Source organism: Bos grunniens, chromosome 28, assembly GCF_055505025.1.
Source record: "Bos grunniens cultivar Pamir isolate PY7600 chromosome 28, Bosgru_T2T1.0, whole genome shotgun sequence".
In the NCBI taxonomy this organism is placed as follows: Eukaryota; Metazoa; Chordata; class Mammalia; order Artiodactyla; family Bovidae; genus Bos; species Bos grunniens.
The window spans coordinates 33,309,837-33,333,056 of NC_141192.1; the positions used below are offsets into that span (position 1 = coordinate 33,309,837).

The window sequence follows — 23,220 nt, forward strand, 5'->3', positions numbered from 1 at the left end:
TCTCCTTTGCTTTTCACTTTTCTTCTTTTCACAGCTGTTGGTAAGGCCTCCTCAGACAGTCATTTTGCTTTTTTGCATTTCTTTTTCCTGGGGATGATCTTGATCCCTGTCTCCTGTACAAAGTTGTGAACCTCCATCCATAGTTCATCAGGCACTCTATCAGATCTAGTGTCTTAAATCTATTTCTCACTTCTACTGTATAAGCATTAGGGATTTGATTTAGGTCATACCTGAATGGTCTAGTGGTTTCCCCCACTTTCTTCAATTTAAGTCTGAATTTGGCAATAAGTTCATGATCTGGGCCACACTCAGGTCCTGGTCTTGTTTTTGCTAACTGTATAGAGCTTCTCCATCTTTGGCTGCAAAGAATATAATCAGTCTGATTTTGGTGTTGGCCATCTGGTGATGTCCATGTGTAAAGTCTTCTTTTGTGTTGTTGGAAGAGGGTGTTTGCTATGACCAGTGCGTTCTCTTGGCAAAACTCTATTAGCCTTTGCCCTGCTTCATTCTGTACTCCAAGGCCAAATCTGCCTCTTACTCCAGGTGTTTCCTGACTTCTCTCCTTTGCATTCCAGCCCCTTATAATGAAAAGGATATCTTCTTTGGGGTTAGTTCTAAAAGGTCTTGTAGGTCTTCATAGAACCATTCAACTTCAGCTTCTTCAGTGTTACTGGTCGGGGCTTAGACTTGGATTACCATGATATTGAATGGTTTGCCTTGGAAACAAACAGAGCTTATTCTGTAGTTTTTGAGATTCCATCCAAGTACTGCATTTCGGACTCTTTTGTTGACTATGATGGCTACTCCATTTCTTCGAAGGGATTCCTGCCCACAGTAGTAGATAAAATGGTCATCTGAGTTAAATTCACCCATTCCAGTCCATTTTAGTACGCTGATTCCTAGAATATCGACGTTCACTCTTGCCACTTCCTGTTTGACCACTTCCAATTTGTCTTGATTCATGGGCCTAACATTCCAGGTTCCTATGCAGTATTGCTCTTTACAGCATTGGACCTTGCTTCTATCACCAGTCACACCCACATCCAGGTGTTGTTTTTGCTTTGGCACCATCCCTTCGTTCTTTCTTAAGTTATTTCTCCACTGATCTCCAGTATCATATTGGGTACCTATCGACCTGGGGAATTCATCTTTCAGTGTCCTATCTTTTTGCCTTTTCATACTGTTCATGGGGTTCTCAATGCAAGAATACTGAAGTGGTTTACCATTCCCTTCTCCAGTGGATCACATCCTGTCAGACCTCTCCACTATGACCCATCCATCTTGGGAGGCTCCACATGGCATGGCCTAGTTTCATTGAGTTAGACAAGGCTGTGGTCCGTGTGATCAGATTGGCCAGTTTTCTGTGATTGTGCTTTCAGTCTGTCTTCCCTCTGAGGCCTTCTCTCAGCGCCTACCATCTTACTTGGGTTTCTTTTACCTTGCACGTGGGGTATGTCTTCATGGCTGCTCCAGCAAAGCGAAGCCACTGCTCCTGACCTTGGACGTGGGGTATGTCCTCACAGTGCGGCTCCTTACCTTGGATGTGGGGTTATCTACTCTCTGCTCCTTGCCGCTCCTGTGCCGTGCAGCTGCCGCTCACAGCTCCTGCACCAAAGATACTTGAGATGATTTCAATTTTTTTGAATTTACCAAGGTTAGATTTATGGCCCAGGATGTGATCTGTCCTGGAGAAGGTTCCATGTGCACTTGAGAAAAAGGTGAAATGCATTATTTTAGGGTGAAATGTCCTATAGTTATCAATTAGGTCTAACTGGTCCATTGTATCATTTAAGCATGTGTTTCCTTGCTAATTTTCTGTATAGTTGATCTATCCATAGGTGTGAGTGAGGTGTTAAAGTCTCCCACTCTTACTGTGTTACTGTTAATTTCCCCTTTCATATTTGTTAGCATTTGCCTTACATATTGGAGAAGGCAATGGCAACCCACTCCAGTACTCTTACCTGGAAAATCCCACGGACAGAGGAGCCTGGTAGGCTGCAGTCCATGGGGTCACTAAGAGTCAAACACAACTGAGCGACTTCACTTTCACTTTTCACTTTCATGCATTGGAGAAGGAAATTGCAACCCATTCCAGTGTTCTTGCCTGGAGAATCCCAGGGACAGGGGAGCCTGGTGGGCTGCCATCTGTGGGGTCGCACAGAGTCGGACACAACTGAAGCGACTTAGCAGCAGCAGCAGCCTTACAAATAGTGGTGCTCCTATGTTGGGTGCATATATATTTATAATTGTTATATCTTCTTCTTGGACTGATCCTTTGATCATTATGTAGTGTCCTTCTCTGTCTCTTTTCATGACCTTTATTTCAAAGTCTATTTTATCTGATATGAGTATTGCTACTTCTGCTTTCTTTTGGTCTCCATTTGCATGAAATACCTTTTTCCAGCCCTTCAGTTTCAGTCTGTATGTGTCCCTAGGTTTGAAGTGGGTCTCTTGTAGACAGCATATATAGGGGTCTTGATTTTGTATCCATTCAGCCAGTCTTTGTCTTTTGATTGGGGCATTCAACCCATTTACATTTAAGGTAATTATTGAAAAGTATGATCCTGTTGCCATTTACTTTGTTGTTTTGGGTTCAGGTTTATAAACCTTTTCTGTGTTTCCTGTCTACAGAAGATCCTTTAGCATTTGTTGGAGAGCTGGTTTGGTGGCGCTGAATTCTCTCAGCTTTTGCTTGTCTCTAAAGCTTTTGATTTCTCCTTCATATTTGAATGAGATCTTTGCTGGGTACAGTAATCTGGGTTGTAGGTTTTTCTCTTTCATCACTTTAAGTATGTCCTGCCATTCCCTTCTGGCTTGGAGTTTTTATTGAAAGATCAGCTGTTATCCTTATGGGGATCCCCTTGTGGATTAATTGTTGTTTTTCCCTTGCTGCTTTTAATATTTGTTCTTTGTGTTTGATCTTTGTTAATTTGATTAATATGTGACTTGGGGTGTTTTGCCTTGGGTTTATCCTGTTTGGGACTCTCTGGGTTTCTTGGACTTGGGTGGCTATTTCCTTCCCCATTTTAAGGAAGTTTTCAACTATTATCTCCTCAAGTATTTTCTCATGGCCTTTCTTTTTGCCTTCTTCTTCTTCTGGGACTCCTATGATTCGAATATTGGGGCATTTGACATTATCCCAGAGGTCTCTGAGGTTGTCCTCATTTTTTTTCTTTTTTCCTCTCTGCTTCATTTATTTCCACCATTCTATCTTCCACCTCACTTATCCTATCTTCTGCCTCAGTTATTATACTATTGGTTCTGAAAGGTTGTTGCTGAATGAAAAGACACCGGGATTCTTGGCCTCCAGAGAAGAATTCAATCTGGGGCCAGAGACGAGGCTTGATCGCTCAGAGCTTTTGTGTAATAAAGTTTTATTAAGTATAAAGGAGATAGAGAAAGCTTCTGACATAGGCATCAGAAGGGGGCAGAAAGAGTACCCCCTCCCCGCCTCGCTAGTCTTCAGCTGGGTGTTATATAGTCACTAGCAGTCTGTTAATGAAAGAAAGGAATGTCTTAAAACTCAGAATGGCACCAGGCCCCTCACCCATAAGATGCATTTTGGGATAATCTTGGCACCAGATGATTCATCCTGGGCCATAAAATGATTAACTTGAATCTTGTAGAAGGGCAGATTACCATACAAATAGTTTTGTTTACATAGATTAGGGGAACAATATCAGAGTATAACATACTGGTTTGTCAAGTAGGTTCTGAGCCATTAGGTGGAACCAACTTGAAGACAGAGTCTGGGGTAAATGCATAGTACATTAACATAGCTTAAGACAAACATTTCCATAAGAAAAATGCATTGGTTAACTCCAGGTTTGAGAATAGTTAACTTCAAGTGAAACCAGGTGTCATTATGGCAACACAGTATTTTAATAGAAACCTTTTAAATTTGTATAGAGAAGAAAAAAATATCGCTAGTTTGTTTCCTCCTGCTGCTTAAGAGAGATAAAAATGTCTGACACTTGCAGGCTGTTTCCTCCCTGTGGAGACCCCTGGCCTTCCTGCCTGTTACCCTCTCAGTTCTCTCCAGAGTGCTTTTGATCTCAGCTATTGCATTATTCATTATTGATTGATTTAAAAAAATTTTTTTTTCTAGCTCCTTGTTAAACTTTTCTTGCATCTTCTCAATCCTTGTCTCCAGACTATTTATCTGTAACTCCATTTTGTTTTCAAAATTTTGGATCATTTTTTTCTATCATTATTCTGAATCCTTTTTCAGTTAGACTCCCTATTTCCTCCTCTTTTGTTTGGCTTAGTGGGCTTTTATCATGTTCCTTTACCTGCTGAATATTTCTCTGCCTTTTCATCTTGTTTAGGTTGCTTTGTTTGGTGTGGCCTTTCTGTATGCTGAAGTTTGTGGCTCCTCTTTATTGTGGATGTTCCTCCCTGTAGGTGGGGTTGGATGAGTGGCTTGTCAAGGTTCCTGGTTAGGGAAGCTTGCGTTGGTGTTCTGGTGGGTGGAGCTGGATCTCTTCTCTCTGGAGTGCAGTGAAGTGTCCAGTAGTGAGTTTTGAGGTGTCTATGGGTTTGGTGTGACTTTTGGCCGCCTTTTTTTTTGTGCTCAGGTTTATGTTCCTGCTTTGTTGGAGAAGTAGCTTGGTGTGTCTTGCTCTGAAACTTGTTGGCTCTTGGGTGGAGTTTGGTTTCAGTGTAGGTATGGAGGCTTTTGGATGAACTTTTGTCAATTAATGGTCCCTGGAGTCAGGAGATTTCTGGTGATCTCAAGTTTTGGATTTAGCCCTGGCTTTCCGTCTTATACTTGTAGTAGCCTCAAGACTTCTCCATCCATACAGCACTGATGAAAAAACACCTAGGTTAATGGTGAAAAGATTCTCCACAGTGAGGGACACCCAGAGAGGTTCACAGAGTTACATGAAGAAGAAAGAGGGAAGAAGGAGGTAGAGGTGACTAAGAGGAGAAGAGGGGGAATCAAAAAGGGAGAGAGCAGTCTAGCCAGTAATCAATTCCCTATTTGCTCTCCACAGTCTGGAACACTCAGAGAGGTTCATGGAGTTCCATAGAGAAGAGAAGAGGGAGGAAGAGTATAGAGGTGACCAGGAGGAGAGGAGGGGGAGTCAAAAGGAGAGAGACCAGTCTATCCTGTGATCAGTTCCCTAAGTTTTCTCCACAGCCCGGGACATCCAAAGAGATTCACAGAGTTAAGTAGAGAAGAGAAGGGGTAGGGAGTAGATAGAGGTGACCTGGGGGAGAGAAAGGAGAGTAATCACACTCCTAAGTAAAAATGGGTACTGAAGATTGGATTTTTAAAGGTACAATTTTGATAACAATTACTAAAAAGCAAATATTAAAAATCTAGGGTAGAGGTTAGACTCTCAAAAATACAATATTAAAAAAAAATTGCAAAAGTTATATAAAAAAATGATATTTGCTTTAAAAATAGGGTCTTTTTTTTCAAGGTTAATAGATTTTAAAAATGAAAATTAAAGGATTATTAAAGAACTTAAAAAATTTAAAAAGAAATTTAAAAATGATAATAGTAAAATATATCTAGGAATTCCTCTGGAGCTGTTGAGGGAAGTGGGTGGTCAGTTTAGTTTCAGATAGTTCCTTGTTCCACCTTATACTTCTTCTCAAAGTCTACAGGTCCCTTCCAACGTAGACAGTGTTAACTACAGGGTTTTACTGTGTTGCACCTGTCACTTCCAGAGCCATTCCCTCTTCTTGGTTTATTTTGGCTACCTCTCTTTGCAAGTCTCTTCCTTATCTAACTTCTGCCCTGACACAAGGGGGCGAAGGTGGTCATTTATTTAGGCTCACTTGTTCAAATGTGCTACAGGGAGGGAGGAACACTGCAAACAAATACCATTTGCATGTGTGGGGAGTGCTCGCAGTGTCTGGGTCACACTGTGTTTGCCCCCACTCACGGCATGTGTGCTTTCCCGGTCTACACTGCTTAGGCTCCAGGTTGCTCTGCCGGGGAACTTTCTGGGGTGGGCCCTGGGTTGCATGCACTTCCCAGATCTACACAGCTCAGGCTCAGGTTCTCAGGTACTCCACAAAGGCACAGACTCAGTTGTGCCTGCATTTTGTGCCCTTCCCAGGTCCAAGCAGCTCAGGCGACCAGGTGTTTGGCGAGCACACACTCCTCTGGTGCCATGCGTCTTATCACCTCCCCGGTCTCAGCCGCTTGGTTTTCTGGGTGTGCAGCTGCATCTCAGGTGTGCCATGTGTCTCTTCTGGGAAGCTGATCTCTGGCTGCGACCCTCCTGATGTGTGTTAGCTGTCTAGGATCCCAGGAAGACTTGGTTAGCAACTGAGAACCTCCTCGCAGTTTGGTAGAGGTTGCCCCTTTCTTTCCTTCCAGCTCTGGCTGGCACCCACCTGCCTCTGTGCCTCCAGTGGGGGATGGGCCGGTCCACAGTGGGCTAGCTCTCCTCTGGTATTCGCTTAGTCCTTTGTTCTGTGTGCCGCCTGGCAGTGCCTTAGGTTAGAGCTTTTTGTGGGAAAGTGCTCTTTTTCTCTCTTTCCTTCCTATTTTTTTTTTTCCCTCTCTTTGTCTATCTCACAGTTTGGGTTGCTATCTCAGGTTAGCTCCATCAGATTGCCCTCAGGGCATTCAGGCCTGATCCTTACACTAAGCAGTGCGGCCCGCACCTCCCTGTTCAGTCCCCGCTTGCTGGTGGAGGACACGAGTGTCTGGGCTACTTCTCCTCTGGGAGTTGTAGTTAGACCTGTAATCTGTGGGGTTTATTTTTTCTCCCGGTTATGTTACCCTCTGAGATTCCAAAACTCCCCACAGACCCGCCAGTAAGAGGGTCTCCTGGTGTTTGGAAACTTCTAAGACTCCCTCCCCAGGATGGGTCACCGTCCCTACCTCTTTTGTCTCTCTTTTTACCTTTTATATTTTGTCCTACCTCCTTTCAAAGACAATTGAAGACCCAGCTGCCTTTCTGGATGCCTGGTGTCCTCTGCCAGCCTTCAGAAGTTGTTTTGTGGTATTTGCTCAGCATTCAAATGATCTTTCAATGAATTTGTTGGGGAGAAAGTGGTCTCCCCATCCTATTCCTCCACCATCTTAGGACTGCACCCCTGTCTCTGCTTTTCAACACACTGTCTAGGTTTGTTATAGCTTTCCTGCCAAGAAGCTTTCTGATTCCTTGCCTGCAGTCACCATGTAAGGTTTACCTTGCAGTCTAAGTCCTATAGCTTTATTTTGCTACTTCAGCTGTTGCCTTTGGTCATTGCATCTGCACGTACATTTTAGATTCAGACTTGTTAATTTCCAACAACAAACCTGCTGTGGATTGGTGATTAGTTTTGTACTACGTTAGCCATTCAGTTTAGGGAGAAGACAGTTTTCAAATCAATACTAAGTAAATGTTTTATTTTTGCTGTTTTGGATTTGTTTTTGCAGGTGTCTTTCTCCCCCTTCTTCTTTAGTTATTTCTTGTGATTTGATGACTAACTTTAGTGTTGTGCTTAGATTCCTTTTTTAAAGTATCTGTTGTAGATTTTTGGTTTGCAGTTATAATGAGGTTTTGATATATCAGACTGTCTATAAACAGGATTGTTTTAAGTTGCTCATCTTGTAATTTCAGATTCACTTCCAATATCTTGCATTTGTGCTCTGGTCTTTTCACAGTTATACGTTTTCATGTCATATTTGTGTGCAAATAAATGATTTCCTACCTTTAGTGTGTTTCCCTTTACTGGTGAGCTTTTCCATTCATAATTTTCTTATTTCTAGTTGTGGCGTTTCTTTCTTCCCCACCTGGAGAAGTTCCTTTAGTATTTGCTGCAAAGCTGGTCTGGTGGTACTGAATTATCTTTTATATTATTGGTCATAGATTGTTCCCTTTCATAACTTTAAATACATTGTGTTACTCCATTCTAGCTTGCACAGTTTTTGCTGAGAAATCAGCTCATGACTTTATGGGAGTTGCCCTGTATGGTCCTTGTTGCTTTTAATATTTTTTGTCTTTAATTTTTGTCAGTTCGATTACTGTGTGTCTTGGCATATTTCTCCTTGGGTTCATCCTGCCTGAGACTGCCTGCTTCCTGGACTTGGGTGACTGTTTTTTTTCCCCATGCTAAGGAAGTTTCCAGTAGTTACTTCTTCAAGTATTTCCTCAGATCCTTTCTCTTTCTCTGGACCCCTACAATGTGAATGTTTGTGCATTTAATGTCCCAGAGATCTCTAAGGCTGTCCTCATTCCTTTTAATTCCTTTGTCTTTATTCTATTCCATGGCAGTGATTTCTAGTGTTCTGTTTTCCAGGCCACTGATCTGTTCTGTTTTTCTATTGATTATTTCTAGTGTATTTTTCATTTCAGTTTTTCTATTGTTCATCTTTTTTCTTTAGTTCTTCTACATCTTTGATAAACATTTCTTGTATCTGCTGTATCTGTGCCCCCATTATTTTTCTGAGATCTTGGATCATCTTTACTATTGTTACTCTGAATTTTTTTCAGGTAGGTTGTCTATCTCCACTTCACTTAGTTGATTTTCTGAAGCTTTATCTTGTTCCTTCATCTGGGACATATTCCTCTGCTGTCAGATTTTCTGACACTGTCATTTCCACTCCACAGGCTGCAGGATTGTAGTTTTTCTGGCTTCTGCTGTATGCTCCCTGATGGATGAGGCCAAGAGACTTATGTAGGCTCTCTGGGGGGGGGGGGCGGCGGTGGGGGGGGAGTTATTGGTAACTGCCTACTGATGGATGGAGCTAGGTCTTGTCCCTCTGGTGGAAAGGGCAGTGTCAGGGGATGTTTATTGGATAGCTCTTTATTCAGGAAGGCTTTGAGCAGCCTGTCTGGTGATAGGAGGGGCTGTGTTCCCACCTTGTTGGTAGTTTCGCCTAAGAGATCCTAGCACTGGAACCTGCCGGTTGTTGTCTTGGTGAAAAATGGAAACCTCCAGTGGCACCAGTGAGTATTCACCAGAACTGCTACTACCAGTGTCCTTGTCCCTGCAATGAGCCACAGCCATCCCCTGCCTCAGCAGGAGACCCTCCAATACTAATGGTTAAGTCTAGCACAGTCTCTTATGAGGTCACTGCATTTCCCCTGAGTCCTGCTGTGTATAAAGACCCTATGTGTGCCCTCTAGGAGTGCAGTTTGTTCCCCCAGTACTGTGTAATTTCTGTGATCAAATCCTGCTAGCTGTCAAAACCAGATTCTCTGGAGACTATTCCTCCCAATGCCAGAAACCCAGGCTGGGGAGCCAGGTGTGGGGCTCAGAAGTTCTACTCCTGTGGTATGTTTTCTAGTTTGTGGGTCACCCACCTGGCATGTATGGGATTTGATTTTATCATGATTGCACCCTTCCTACCATTGTGTTGTGGATTTGGATGTAGGGTATCTTTTTTGTTTGGTTCCAGTGTTTTTTTTGTCAGTGGTTTTTTAGCAGTTAGTTTTGATGTTGATGTTTCTGTAAGAAGGGGTGAGTTCATGTCATTCTGCTCCTCCATCTTTAACCTTTCATTTTGTCTTTAAATGTCTCAATTTTGTGATACACTGTTAAAATTATTATTTCTGGAACTGTTGTAGGGCTGCTGTATGTCTAGTGACTTGAAAATAATTATTTCCTTTATTTTTCTTTACCCACTTTTGTCAGGCAGAATAAATCTGGTCTGTGTCACCCTATCCAGGAAGGATACATTTCTCCTGATATTACTTATATTTTCTATTTGTTATTTATACATAAAAATGATTTTTAAATCATTTGCTAATTCACTTCTAATACTTTTCCCATAGACATTGTTAATGTATACAATGGTATCACCTGCAAATAATTCCAGTTTTTGATGCTTTATTTTTATTTGGCCTTAATGACCTAGCTAAAGCATTCAGTCCAGTGTTAAATAGAAGTGGTGGTAACAAGCATTCATATCTATTAATATAAGGAAGAAACATTCCAGTATCTATCTGTTTAGTATGATGTCTGTTGTAAGTTAGCTTTTTGTTTTTAGTTAAGTCTCCTATTTCTATTTTGAAATCATGAATGTGTGTAAAGTTTTATCATATTTTTCTGTATCTGAGACACTACTATGGCTTCACTTCTTTTTCTGTAATGTGGTAGGCTCTATGTCAGTTAACTTAAAACTTTCAAACATTTGCTTGAGAATTTCAAACTTAAAAAAAGTCACAAGCATAGTACAAAAAACTCACAATTCCCAACTCTGAATTGCATTTCTTCCACCTACCCCTTACACTTGCTTGAACTCTATCTCTATACACAAATTACTTTTTCCTTTCTAACGCATTTGAAAATAATCTGCACATGAAACTTCATTTTGCCTATATACCTGAGTGTGTATGTTCCCCAAACAAAACACTTACCTACAGACCCAAGTGTGAAAATAAACACTATTGCCTGTCTAGTCTACACTCTTAATTTAAAAATTTTTCCAACTATTCTGTTTTTACCTTAAGAAAATTGAAGTATATTTGTTTACAATGTTGTGTTATTTTCTGATGTCCAGTGTTGCTCTTGGACCTCCCATTCCCCCATCCTGGTCATCACAGAGCAGTGAGCTGAGCTCCCTGTGCTACACTGTGCAGGTCTCACTAGCTACGTATTTTTATACATAAGTGTGTTTATGTCAGACCTAATTTCCCAATTCATCCCACTGTCCAATTACCTGCCTGTGTCCATACATCCATTCTCCATGTCTATGTCTTTATTTTTGCCCTAGAACTAGGTTCATCTGTACAATTTTTCTGGATTCCACGTACATACGTTAATATGCGACATTAGTTTTTTCTGACTTAACATCACTATGTATGACAGACTGTCGACTCCCACATCTCTCCTGATGACTCAATTCTGTTTCTTTTTATGGCTGAGTAATATTCCATTGTACCACCTATTCTTTCATCTGTCAATGGACACTTAGGTTATTGCTGTGTTCTGAGTATTGTACATAGTACTGCAGTGAACACTGTGTCTTTCTGAATTATGGTTTTCTAAGGGTCTATGCCCTGTTGTGGGATTGCTGGGTCAAATGGTAGTTCTACTTTTACTTTTTTAAAGAACCTCCATACTGTTCTCCATAGTGGCTATATCAGTTTACAGTCCTGCCAAAACTGCAAGAGGGTTCTGTTTTCTCCACACTTATTTGTAGACTTTATGATAATGGTCTGACCCATATGAGGTGATACATCACTGCAGTTTTGATTTCCCTTTCTCTAATAATTAGTGATGTTGAGCATCTTTTCATGTGCCTCTTGGCCATCTGTATGTCTTCTTTGGCACATGTGTGTGTGCTCAGTCATCTCCAACTCTTTGCGACCACATGGATTACAGCCCACAGGTTTCTCTATCCATGGGATTTTCCAGGCAAGCATACGGAAGCAGGTTGCCATTTTTTCCTCCAGGGGAATCTTCACAACCCAGGGATTGAACCTGTATCTCTTTGCATTGGCAGGCAGATTCCTTACCATTGCACCACTTTTGGGGAAGCCCATATCTTCTTTGGAGAAAAGTCTATTTAGGTCCTCTGCCCATGTTTTGATTAGGTTGTTTGTTTTATACTGAGCTGCATGAGCTGTTCATAAAGTTTGGAGATGAATCCTTTGTCAATTCCTTCATTTGCAAATATTTTCTCCCATTCTGAGGGTTATCTTTTCTTGTTTATAATTTCCATAAAATTCAATTTGGTCACACTTGTTTTTTTTACTTTCTAATGAAAGTAGGAGGTTGGTAAAAAAAAAATCTTGATGTGGTTTATGTCAGAAACTATTGTACCTATGTTTTCCTCTTAAGAGTTTTATAACACCTAAACTTACATTTAGGCCTTTAATCCATTTCTAGTTTACTTTTGTGTATGGTGTTAGGGAGTTCATTCTTTTACATGTATCTGTCTAGTTTAAAAAAATAAATAAACCACTTATTTAAGAGATTGTCTTTTCTCCATTGAATGTTCCTACCTCCTCTGTCCTAAATTCAGTGACCACAAGTGCACAGGTTTATCTCTGGGCTTTCAATCCTGTTTCATTTATATTTGTTCTATGATGCCATTATGGTCTTGATTGCTGTTGCTTTGTAGTATAGTCTGAAGTCAGAGAGCCTCATTTCTCCAGCCCCATTTTTCTTAAGGTTGCTTTGGCTATTTGAGGTATTTTGTGTTTCCATACAAATTTTAAAATTTGTTGTTCTAGTTCTGTGAAAACTTCAAGTGGTAATTTGATAGGCATTGTGTTGAATCTTTAGATTGCTTTGGGTAATATAGTCATTTTGATAATACTGATTCTTCCAATCCAAGAATATGGTATAATCTCTCCATCTATTTGTGTCATCTTTGATTTCTTTCATCAGTTTTTTAAATGGTTTTCTGAGTCTAGGTCTTTTGCTTCCTTGAGTGAGTGAGTGAAGTCGCTCACTCATGTCTGACTCTTTGTGACCCCATGGACTGTCCATGGACAGGCTCCTCAGTCCATGGAATTTTCCAGGCAAAGAGTACTGGAGTGGGTTGCCATTTACTTCTCCAGGGGATCTTCCTGACCCAGGGATTGAACCTGGGTCATCCGCATTGTAGGCAGACACTTTACCATCTGAGCCACTGGGGAAGCCCTTTCCTTCCTTATAGAGCTGTATTCCTACATATTTTATTCTTTTCTGGGGATGATAAATTGTATTATTTCCATAATTTTGCTTTCTGATCTTTCATTCTTATTGTATAGGAGAGCAGATTTCTTTGCATTAATTTTGTACCCTGCAACTTTACCAAACTCATTGATTAGCTCTGGTAATTTTCTGGTAGCATGTTGAAGATTTTCTACATATAGTATGTCATCTGGAAAAAGTGACAGTTTTACTTTTTTTCCAATTTGGATTTCATTTCTTTCTTTATTTGATTGCCTTGGCTAGGATGTCTAAAACCATGTTGAATAAGAGTGGTGAGAGTGGATATCCTTACATCCTTATTGTGTACTTCCTTGTCTTCTTTCTGATATTAGAGGAAATATTTTCAGTATCTCACCATTGAGAATCATGTTTGTTCTAGGTTGGTTGTGTTTATGGCCTTTACTATGCTGAGGTAGTTTCCCTTTTTGCCCACTTTCTGGCGAGCTTTTTTTTTTTTTTTAATCATAAATGCTGTTGAATTTTGTTAAAAGCTTTTACTTCATCTATTTAATTTTTTAATACAGTGTAGCACATTGATTTGTGTGTTTTGTGACGAGTTCTTGCAATCCTGAGATAAATCCCACTTGATCATGGTGTGTGATCCTTTGAATGTGTTGTTGGATTCTGTTTGCCAATATTTTGCTGAATAATTTTTTATCTGTGTTAATCAGTGATATTTTTATATCTGTTCATCAGTGTCATTGATGTCATTTTCTTGTGTGTTTGTTTTTTTTTTTTTTTTTTTGCCTGATTTTGGTATCAGAGTGATGTCAGCCTTGTAGAATGAATTTGGTAATGTGCCTCCCTCTGCAATTTTCGGAAAGACTTTGTGAATAAGTATTAACTCTTCTCTAAATGTTTGCTAGAATTTGCCTGTGAAACCATCTTTTCCTGGACTTTTGTGTGTTGGAAGACTTTTAAACTATACTTTCAATTTCATTACTTGTGATTGGTCTGTTTCCCAATCTGGGAAAATCCTAACCTGGTTCAGTCATAAAAGGTTACACCTTTCCAAGAATTTGTCCATTTCTTCCAGATTGTTGATTTTATTGGCATATAGTTGCTTGTAATAGTCTATGATCCTTTGCATTTTTGCAGTGTCAGTAGTTATTAATCCTTTTTATTTCTGATTTTCTTGATTTGAATCCTCCCCTTCCTTCCCCCCCCCTCCCCCAGATCAGTATGGCTAAAGGTTTATCAGTTTTGTCTTCTCAAAGAATCAACTTTTATTGTTCTTTGCTATTGTTTTCTTCATTTCTATTTCATTTCTGCTATGAACTTTCTTTCCTTCTACTGACTTTGGGTTTTGCTCTTCTCTAGTTGCTCTAGGTGTGAAGTTAGATTGAGATTTTTGTTGCTTGACATGAGATGGAATTATTATAAACTTCTGTCTTAGAACTTTTTTTGCTCCATCACTTAGGTTTTGTATCATCGAGTTTTTATTGTAATTTGTGTATTTTTTATTTCCTCTTTGATTTCTTTGGTAATCTCTTGGTTATTTAGCAATGCAGTGTTCAGCCTCCATGTTTGTGTTTTTTTAGTTTTCCTGTAACTTGATTTCTAATCCCATAGCGTTGTGGTCGGAAAAATTGCTTGATAAAATTTCAATTTTCTTAAATTTTCTGGGGCTTGATTTGGGACAGAAGATGTGATTTTATTCTGGAGAATGTTTCATGTGCACTTGAGAAGAAAGTGTACTCTGCCACTTTCAAGTGGTGTATTGTGTAATATAAATTAAATCTATCTGGTCTGTTGTGTCAGTTAAAACTGTATTATTTTGTCTGGATGATCTGTCCATTGGTGTAAGTGGGGTGTTAAAGTCTCCCACTACTGCGTTACTGCCAATTTCCCCTTTTATGGCTGTTAGCATTTACTTTATGTATTGAGATGCTCCTAATTGTTGTATCTTTCTTGGATTGCTCCTTTGATCACTGTGTAATGTATTTACTTATAACATTCTTTAAAGTCTGTTCCATCTGATATGAGTATTGCTATGCCTGCTTTCTTTTTGATTCAGGTTTAAATGGAATATCTTTTTAAATCCTCTGACTTTCAATCTGTATGTGTCCCTAGGTCTACAGAGGGTCTCTTGTAGATGGCATATATACAGGTCTATATTTGCATCCATTCTGCCAGTTTGTATACCTGATTAGTATTTTGTAGGGAAATACTTAGAGATTATGCCAGTATTCTGTCCTTCATTAAGCTTCTACATACAAAGTAGTAGACTATGTATGTTCAGGCCCTCTCAGCTGACAGATCCATAACACACACACACACACACACACACATAACCACTAATATAACTATTTCTGTGTATTTAAAATATGAGTTACAGTCCAGTGCAACCCTCCAAGACGTTTTCTAGCTTGTTTCCATTTTAACAGATACCTTTTCCAACAGTGAGGAATTTGACTTTAAACATTTTCCACACATTTACTTATCTGCCCAATGTTACCAACACATCAGCCATGCTGTCTTTTTCACCTGCACTCAGAACTCTTGATACACGTGGACAGAACACCTTTCTTATCCCCGATGGCAGACTTGTGGGGAGGCCTGTAGGAGGGCCAGCAGACATTTGAATTCCTTACAACCACTGATTCCAGTTCACATCTAATACCTTAAATTGGAAGGAACAGCACACTGAGCATTGGCCATACTGTATAAATGCTCTGTCTAAATGCAGACATTCTCCACATTTCACTGATTGATTAGATTAGGTTTAACCTAGAGCTTCTTTCCATTTAAAACAGAAGTATTTTTCTGGTAATTACTGTCTGATGTCCACTGAGATGCTACTTCAAACGTTTCACACAACTGCAATAAAAGTATCACCTCAAAGTAAATGCTTTCCTATAATTTCCTATAGTTTGTGCATTTTCTCTGGCCTGTGGATGAAGTCTTTTCTACAAATACTGATAGAGGGTTTACCTTGATTTCTCTGATATTTAGTGACGTGTAGTTTGGGGCAGAAGGTTCCCTGTATTCATTCACCAATAGGTCTTCTCTATTCTGAGCTTAATTCCAGTAGAAGATTTTTCTATGTCCTGAATATCTTCATATTATTTGCTCCCTTCTCTAAGTTATTTATTTGCTCCCCTCTGTAATTTAGCTGCTGTATTTTAAGAACTGACTTTAGACCAAAGGTGTTCTCAAAATCCTAACAGATTTTTCTCCCCACTTGTTCTTTGTTCTATAAACTGTTAACTTCACCCAGAGTGATTTCCCTCATTATACCCATAGGGTTTCTTCTCACATGTGTTCTCTGATGTACAGTAAGTTTTGACTTCACATAGAATGATTTTCTGCAAACATTACATTCATAGGGTTTCTCCCCTGTGTGTGTTCTGTGATGTGCAATGAGTTTTGACTTTTCACAGAATGATTTTCCACATTCATTACATTCATAGGGTTTCTGTCTTACATGAGTTCTCTGATAAACAATTAGAGCTGACTGCTGACGGAAATTTTTTCCACATTCAATGTATTCATAGGGCTTCTCACCTGTATGAGTTCTCAAATGTTTAGTGAGAGTTGACTTCTCAGAGAAAGATTTCCCACATTCACTACATTCGTAAGGTTTTTCTTCTGTGTGAGTTCTTTGATGTTTAATTAGGTCTGATTTTCTTAGGAAGGCCTTCTCACATTCATAACATTCATAGGGCTTCTCCCCTGTGTGTGTCTTCTGATGTACAGTAAGGACTGACTTAAATGAGAAGGCCTTCTGACATTCATGACATTCATATGGTTTCTCCCCTGTGTGTGTTCTATGGTGTTGGGTGAGGGTTGACTTTTCACTGAAGGATTTTCCACATTCTTGACATTCATAAGGTTTCTCCCCTGTATGAATTCTCTGATGTTTAATGAGATCTGAATTCTTGTAGAAACTTTTCCCACATTCATGACATTCATAGGATTTCTCCCCTGTGTGGGTTCTCTGATGTCTTGTGTGGGCTGATTTCTGGTTGAATGTTTTTCCACATTCATGGGGTTTTTCTCCTGTGTGTATGCTCTGTTGTGCACCAAAGACTATGGTTCCACATTCATTATATTTAATTATATTGTCAATTGAGTGGGTCGTCTGAATTGGAGTCAGGTCTGCCTTTTGGCTCGAAGGGTCAACACTATGTTCAAAGAGAATGGAGTCCTCAAAGAAATTTTCTCCACATTCATTAAATTCATAGTGATTCTCTTTTGGATGTGTTCTTTGAGCAATGAGAGGTGAAATATCACAGGTTTTTCTGTATTCAGTGTATTCACAGGTGTTTTGTCCTGTGTAAGGTTTCTTAAGTTTAACAGAGTGAATTCGCATGGAAAGCTTTCCTACATTCATTGTATTCAAAAGGTTGCTCCAAAATTTGAATTTTTTGATGCTGAACAGAGTCTTCATTAAGACAGAGGCCATTCTCATTTTCATTATGTTCATAAGACTTCTCTCCATAATGAATTCTTTCATGCTTGTCATCATGGGACCATTTTCTACCTTTGTTAAAGTCAAACTTCTTTCTGCTGTTGTTAATTAATTCTGAAATAGAGGGACAAGAAAGATTAGTTCACAAGGATATTTAGAGGAAACAGTATTAGGTTTGGGGTAGTTGGTCATTTTAGGTCCTAATCTCTTCATGCCTAGAGTATGACAACAGTGTATACATCCAATTTCATCTCTTTTTCAATTCTACCCAGGAGCAACAAGTCCATATTCTAAAAGCACTAATTCATAAAGGAACAGTACTAAAACCCATGCAATTCTGTTTCTAGCTCTGATTCATGATGAATAAAAATATGCAACAAAAGAGCACGTCAGTGAACCACTCTTGCCACAGGATCAGACTCACAGCTCTATTCTAGTTAGTGTGTGTGTGCTCATGTGCATGCTCAGTCGTGAAAAACTTTTTGCAACCCCATGGACTGTAGCCCACCAGGCTCCTCTGTCCATGGAATTTTCTGCAAGAATACTGGAGCAGGTTGCCATTTCCTCCACTGGGGGACTGTTATGTTCTCTTTATTATAATACATTAGAGTTACTCATCAGGGGACCTCTCCTGACCATCAAACCCTGTTTCAATCCCTTCTGGCTTTTCCCCCAAATAAATCTCAATCCTGCTTTCACATACATGTTTCAACATCTCTGTATACCATGAAAATGATAAAATTCTAAACCTGGTCCTAAAATTTCATTATCTTTAACCTTACGATTTTTTTGGTTATGTGTACCTGTTTTTACTCCTCTGCTATCTATAATCCTATATGAGTGAGTGATAGTTACTCAGTCATGCCTGACTTTTTGCAACCCCCTGGACTGTAGCCTGCCAGGCTCCTCTGTCCATGGAATTCTCCTGGCAAGGTTACTGGAATGGGTTGCCATTTTCTTCTCCAATAATTCTCTATATTCTTGAGTTTAATGTCCTAAGTGAAAACTCATTTATAGTTTTACTTTATTGTAATACAGCTGATTTACAGTGCTGTGTTAGTTTCTGGTATACAGGAAAGTGACTCAGTTATACATATTCTTTTTCATATTCATTTCCATTGTAGTTTATTACAGCATACTGAATATAGGACCTTGTTATTTATTCTACATATAACAGTTTCTATATGCTAAGTCAAAACTTCCAATGCATCCCTTCCCTATCCCTCTAGCCTTTGGCAGTCACAAGTATGTTCTCTGCATCTGTTTCATAGATAAGCTTGTTGGTGTTGTATTTTAGATTCTGAACAAAAGTGGTATCATATGGTGTTTGTCTTCCTGACTTACTTAATATGATAATATCTGCTGCTGCTAAGTCGCTTCAGTCGTGTCCGACTCTGTGACCCCATAGACTGCGGCCCACCAGGCTCCCCTGTCCCTGGGATTCTCCAGGCAAGAACACTGGAGTGGGTTGCCATTTCCTTCTCCAATGCGTGAAAGTGAAACGTGAAAGTGAAGTCGCTCAGTCGTGTCTGACTCTTAGCGACCCCATGGACTGCAGCCTACCAGGGTCCTCCATCCATGGGATTTTCCAGGCAAGAGTACTGGAGTGGGGTGCCATGATAATATCTAGGTCCATCCATATTCCTAAAAGTGGTTATTTCCCTTCTTTTTTATGGCTGAGTAATCTTTGGCCACCTCATGTGAGGAGCTGACTCATTGGAAACGACTCTGATGCTGGGAGGGATTGGGGGCAGGAGGAAAAGGGGATGACAGAGGAGATGGCTGGATGGCACCACTGACTCGATGGACGTGAGTTTGAGTGAACTCCGGGAGTTGGTGATGGACAGGGAGGCCTGGCGTGCTTCGATTCATGGGGTCCCAAAGAGTCGGACACAACTGAGCAACTGAACTGAACTGAATATTTCATTGTATATATGTATCACATCTTTATCCATTTCTCTGTTGATGGACATTCAGGTTGCTTCCATGTCTTGACTATTATAAATATTGCTGCAGTGAACACTGGGGTACCTGTTTCTTTTTGAATTACAGTTTTCTCTGAATACATGCTCAGGAGTGGGATTGCTGGATCATAGGGTAGTTTTATTTTTTAAGGAACGTCCGTACTGTTCCCCATAGGGGCTGTATCAATGTATAGTTGCACCAGCAGTGTAGGAGGGTTCCCTTTTCTCCACACCCTCTCCAGCATTTATTGTTTGTAGACTTTTTGATGGTAGCCATTCTCTGGTGTGAGGTAACACCTCATTGTAGTTTTGATTTGTATTTCCCTAATAATGAGCAATGTTGAGCATCTTTTCATGTGCCTATTGGCCATCTGGATATATTCTTTGGAGAGAGATCTATTTAGCTATTCAGCCAATTTTTTGTTGAGTTGTGTGAGATGTTTGTATACTTTGGAAAATAATTTTTGTTGGTTCTGAAGGGTTTAAGTATCATTGAGATAGTTTTTTAGCCATCATTTTACAAACATTGAATGAATATACATTTCTCCAGGTAAGCCCAGCTGTTTAACCCCATAAATTGCTTTTTCATCTACTGTCATCCACTCCTCACTGTTCCCCTAGTTCTGTCTTCTCTGTGTGTTCCAGCCCACCCACCTTTAGATGTATAGGTGTATGGGACTCTCTGGTGTCCTGTTGTGTTGGGCAGAGGAATTTGGTGGTTTACAGATTTTACTGCTTGTAGATTGAAGGCAAATAACAAAACAAATATCTCAACTATAACCATAGTGACATCACTCAAAAGGGTAATTTTTAAAAACAGCTTTGTGTTGTTTTGTGGATACTGCATCAGACTATATGGTATAAATTAGTTTGTCCTAAACCCTAGAGAAAGTCATCTCAATCAGGGAAAGAAGTTTTTGTGGGTGAAAATTTAGTGTTCATGCCTAGAATCTTACACTACCGGAGACAGAACAAGTTCCCGTGATGGACAATTTTTGCCTTTGGGGCATTAAAAGGCTTAGGTTGTCAGGGAAGGTAGTATACAAAGGAGACCACATGACCAAGGTGGTCTTCAGATGGAGCTACTTTGGGAGATGCCTTTTGGAAAAGTAATAGAGTTTTCTAATGAGTTCCCATTGAAATCTGTTGCCTGACCCATTAGAAGCTGATAATGGGTCTCTAGCCTAATGCACCTACTTTTGGGTGGATCACTTGGAATCTACCAGACAACTTGTAAAAAAAAAAAAAAAAGACAAGCATAATCTGGGATTATGTTTATGTGTGTGAAAATCTGGCATTAATTTGTCCTTTAAGTGTGAGCCCTCTGATAACAGGGATAGTTATCAGAATGTTCAAATATTTGTGCAAGCCCCTGATACTGAAAGAAACCTCAGACATGCAGTCTGTAAGCAGTTTTCCTATAGTGTGGTTACTCCATTAGAAAGAGGTGTGAAATTTGTTCTTGAATTTAGCTGAAGAGATTCATGACCCTGCCTCAGCCTAGAAGGCATTTAAACCAGCTTCATTTGGCCAGAATTGTATGTATAGCAAAATGTGGCACTGACTTCATTGCAGTTCAAGGCACAGTGTGGGCAAAATACTAATGTATCCTGCTTCACCTGGGTACAGCTAGGCCAGGTAAAACCTTCATTTTAAAGGCTAAAACAAAATGAGAACTGGCTCATTATATAGAAAAATTGGCCTGAAGTCACCTATGGAGAAGTAAAATGAGTGGCACTGTGGGATTCTACAAAATATAGTTTTACTTTGCTGCAGTTAGAACTTTGTGAGCGAATATTAACAAAATTTGGAACCTAAATTTTGGAGAGTAATTTATTACATATGGATAGAATGCTAGAGAGATTTCCATTTCAGTGGGGGTGCTGAAACCTGGGACCCTGATGCAATCTTTGGTATAAGGCTGGAGACAAAGTGTTCTTTTTTTTCTTCTTTTTCCCTGAAGAAATTTGTCTACCAAAAAGTTAAGAGAAAGATCTCCAAATCTTCTCTCTCGTCTCTCAGGAGAGGGAGCGCTACCTGTCCCTTCTACAGAACATTGCTCAGATTCATTGTTAGTGTTCTTCACCTGCAATACCAACTTTAGTAGGACTCCTGGCTTTTCTCTCATTGCACCAAGAGAGTAGGTACATCAGACCACACAGTTAGTAGTTCATATTAAGAAAATATAATTCATCATTATTCTGTTCCAGAAACTATATGTACTGTATTTATGATATTGACAAAAATAAATATCTACAATTTAACACTCTGAAAATCTCCACAACTTCAGATCCAAATGGTTTCAGTGGTGAAATTTTCCAAACACCAAAGAATTTATTGTAAAAATCATCATGAAACAATGTTCTCTTGACTCATCTTATGAAAATAAGTGTATATGCAAAACAGGAAACAAACTTACAGTTGCTTAAGGGGAGACTGAAGGGTGGAGGGACAAATTAGGGGTTTGGTTTAAGAGATACAAACTGTTATGTATAAAACAGATAAGCAACAAGGATATACTGTATAGCACAGAGAATTATATGCATTGTCTTGTAATAACTTATAATGGAGTATAATTTGCAAAAATATTGAATTACTATGTTGTTCACCTGAAACTAATACTGTAAATCAACTAGTTAAAAAGTGTAGTACTATTTTTCAAATACTGAAAAATTCAAAATAAATCTTGTAAAACAAGTATGTTTCAAATATGTACCCCAACTATGTTTCAGTAACAGAGTGGAGGGACAAGTTCTGGGATAGTCACAATGGAACACTGCAAAGCAATAAATTACTGATACAAGGCATGAATGACACACACAGTGCTGATCCAAAGAAGGCAGACACATTATATAATATATACATAGTGCACATAGATTTACATATAGTACATACTGTATGACTACAATTATCTGAAGTTAAAAACAGGCAAACTTGATCTATGCTAATAGAAGGGGGAGCAATGTTACTGGGAGGACAACACCAGGGGGCCTTCTGGGGTGATTAAAAAATTGTTCCATATGTTCATCATGATTGACATATGGGTGTCTGTGTATAGACTATTTTATTTACTTGAATGCTTAAACATTTGCATTTAACTCAATATATAATTTATACCTTAAAAGATACCACCATTTTGACACTGGGAAGATATGCATGATTCAATGACACTGAATACTTGAGCCATGTTAATGTGCATTCCAAAGGTCCAAAGCCACAAAAACATGATTCCTGAAGACCCTTTCAACGGTCTTAATCTCTGAACTAACCCTTTGTGATCTTATTTTCTCCTAAACAGCACGGGGCTTATACTCCCACTGACTCTCCCACGTGGGACACTCTGACCTGAGCACTCTTCCTCCAATATCCATGGCTCCTCTCCTTGCTCCAATTTGAGGATCACTTCTGGCTTAGGGATACAGTACCCTGTTAATGAGGATTATATGACTTGAAATAAATTGGACAGGGCCTTTGAAGGAACATGACAGTGTACTTCAAAGAATATACAATTAAAGAAGGCTCATTTAATCCTATTATGGGGCAGAGGTGGCTCCCCTGGTGGCTCAGAAAGTAAAGAATCAACCTGCAATGTGGGAGATCCGGGTTTGATTCCTGGGTTGGGATGATCCCCTGGAGAAGGGAATGGCAACCCATTCCAGTGTTCTTACCTGGAGAATTCCATGGACAGAGCCTGGGGGACTATTGTCCATGGGGTCACAAAGAGTTGGATATGACTTGGCGTGGGCAGAGGACAACACATTGTTTCTGGTACTCAAAAGGGATAAACTGACCTTGGTCTCTAAATCCCAAACCTAAGTAGTATTTTAGTCTACAAAAATCCCACAAGTTTCTATAAGTAAGAAAGGACATGTACACTGGGAGTCTACGTGGGAAACAAGTGCTACCTACCCACTGAGATGAGGTGGCTGTAGTTCTCTAGCATCACATCCCTATACAGCATCCTCTGAGCTGGATCCAGGTGTTGCCACTCCTCCTGAGTGAAACCCAGTCACATCCCTGAATGACAATAATCCCTAGAAAACCACACTTTGGCTCAATCTCCAGGAGTGAGAATCAGGTGATTGATGTGGGGGAAGAAAAAGAATTTAAAGACTAATTCTTACCATTTTCCTGTAAAAATGTTAACAAAGGATCTTTACTTTGTAGCTTACACTTTGGAGTTAAAATGTGTATAGTATTACACTTTGTGATTAAACAAAAGAAACCACAGTAGAGATACCA

General features: G+C 39.6%; 1 long non-coding RNA gene and 1 pseudogene across 2 annotated transcripts in view; one reads left to right on the top strand and one right to left on the bottom strand.

The window, feature by feature from the left end:
- Positions 1-22,497, top strand: part of LOC147343115 (uncharacterized) — a 107,750-nt gene extending 85,253 nt beyond the window's left edge. The window contains exon 3 of the long non-coding RNA XR_015156667.1: positions 22,277-22,497. This is a non-coding gene — a long non-coding RNA (uncharacterized LOC147343115). The remainder of the gene's footprint in view (positions 1-22,276) is intronic.
- LOC147343117 (uncharacterized) lies at positions 15,674-22,994 on the bottom strand (annotated as a pseudogene). Its single transcript, XR_015156666.1, has 4 exons — positions 22,888-22,994; positions 22,330-22,404; positions 20,040-20,060; positions 15,674-17,128 (listed from the first exon to the last, which is right to left on the bottom strand). The product of XR_015156666.1 is annotated as an uncharacterized LOC147343117 (transcript).
- Between the last annotated feature and the right edge of the window lie 226 nt (positions 22,995-23,220).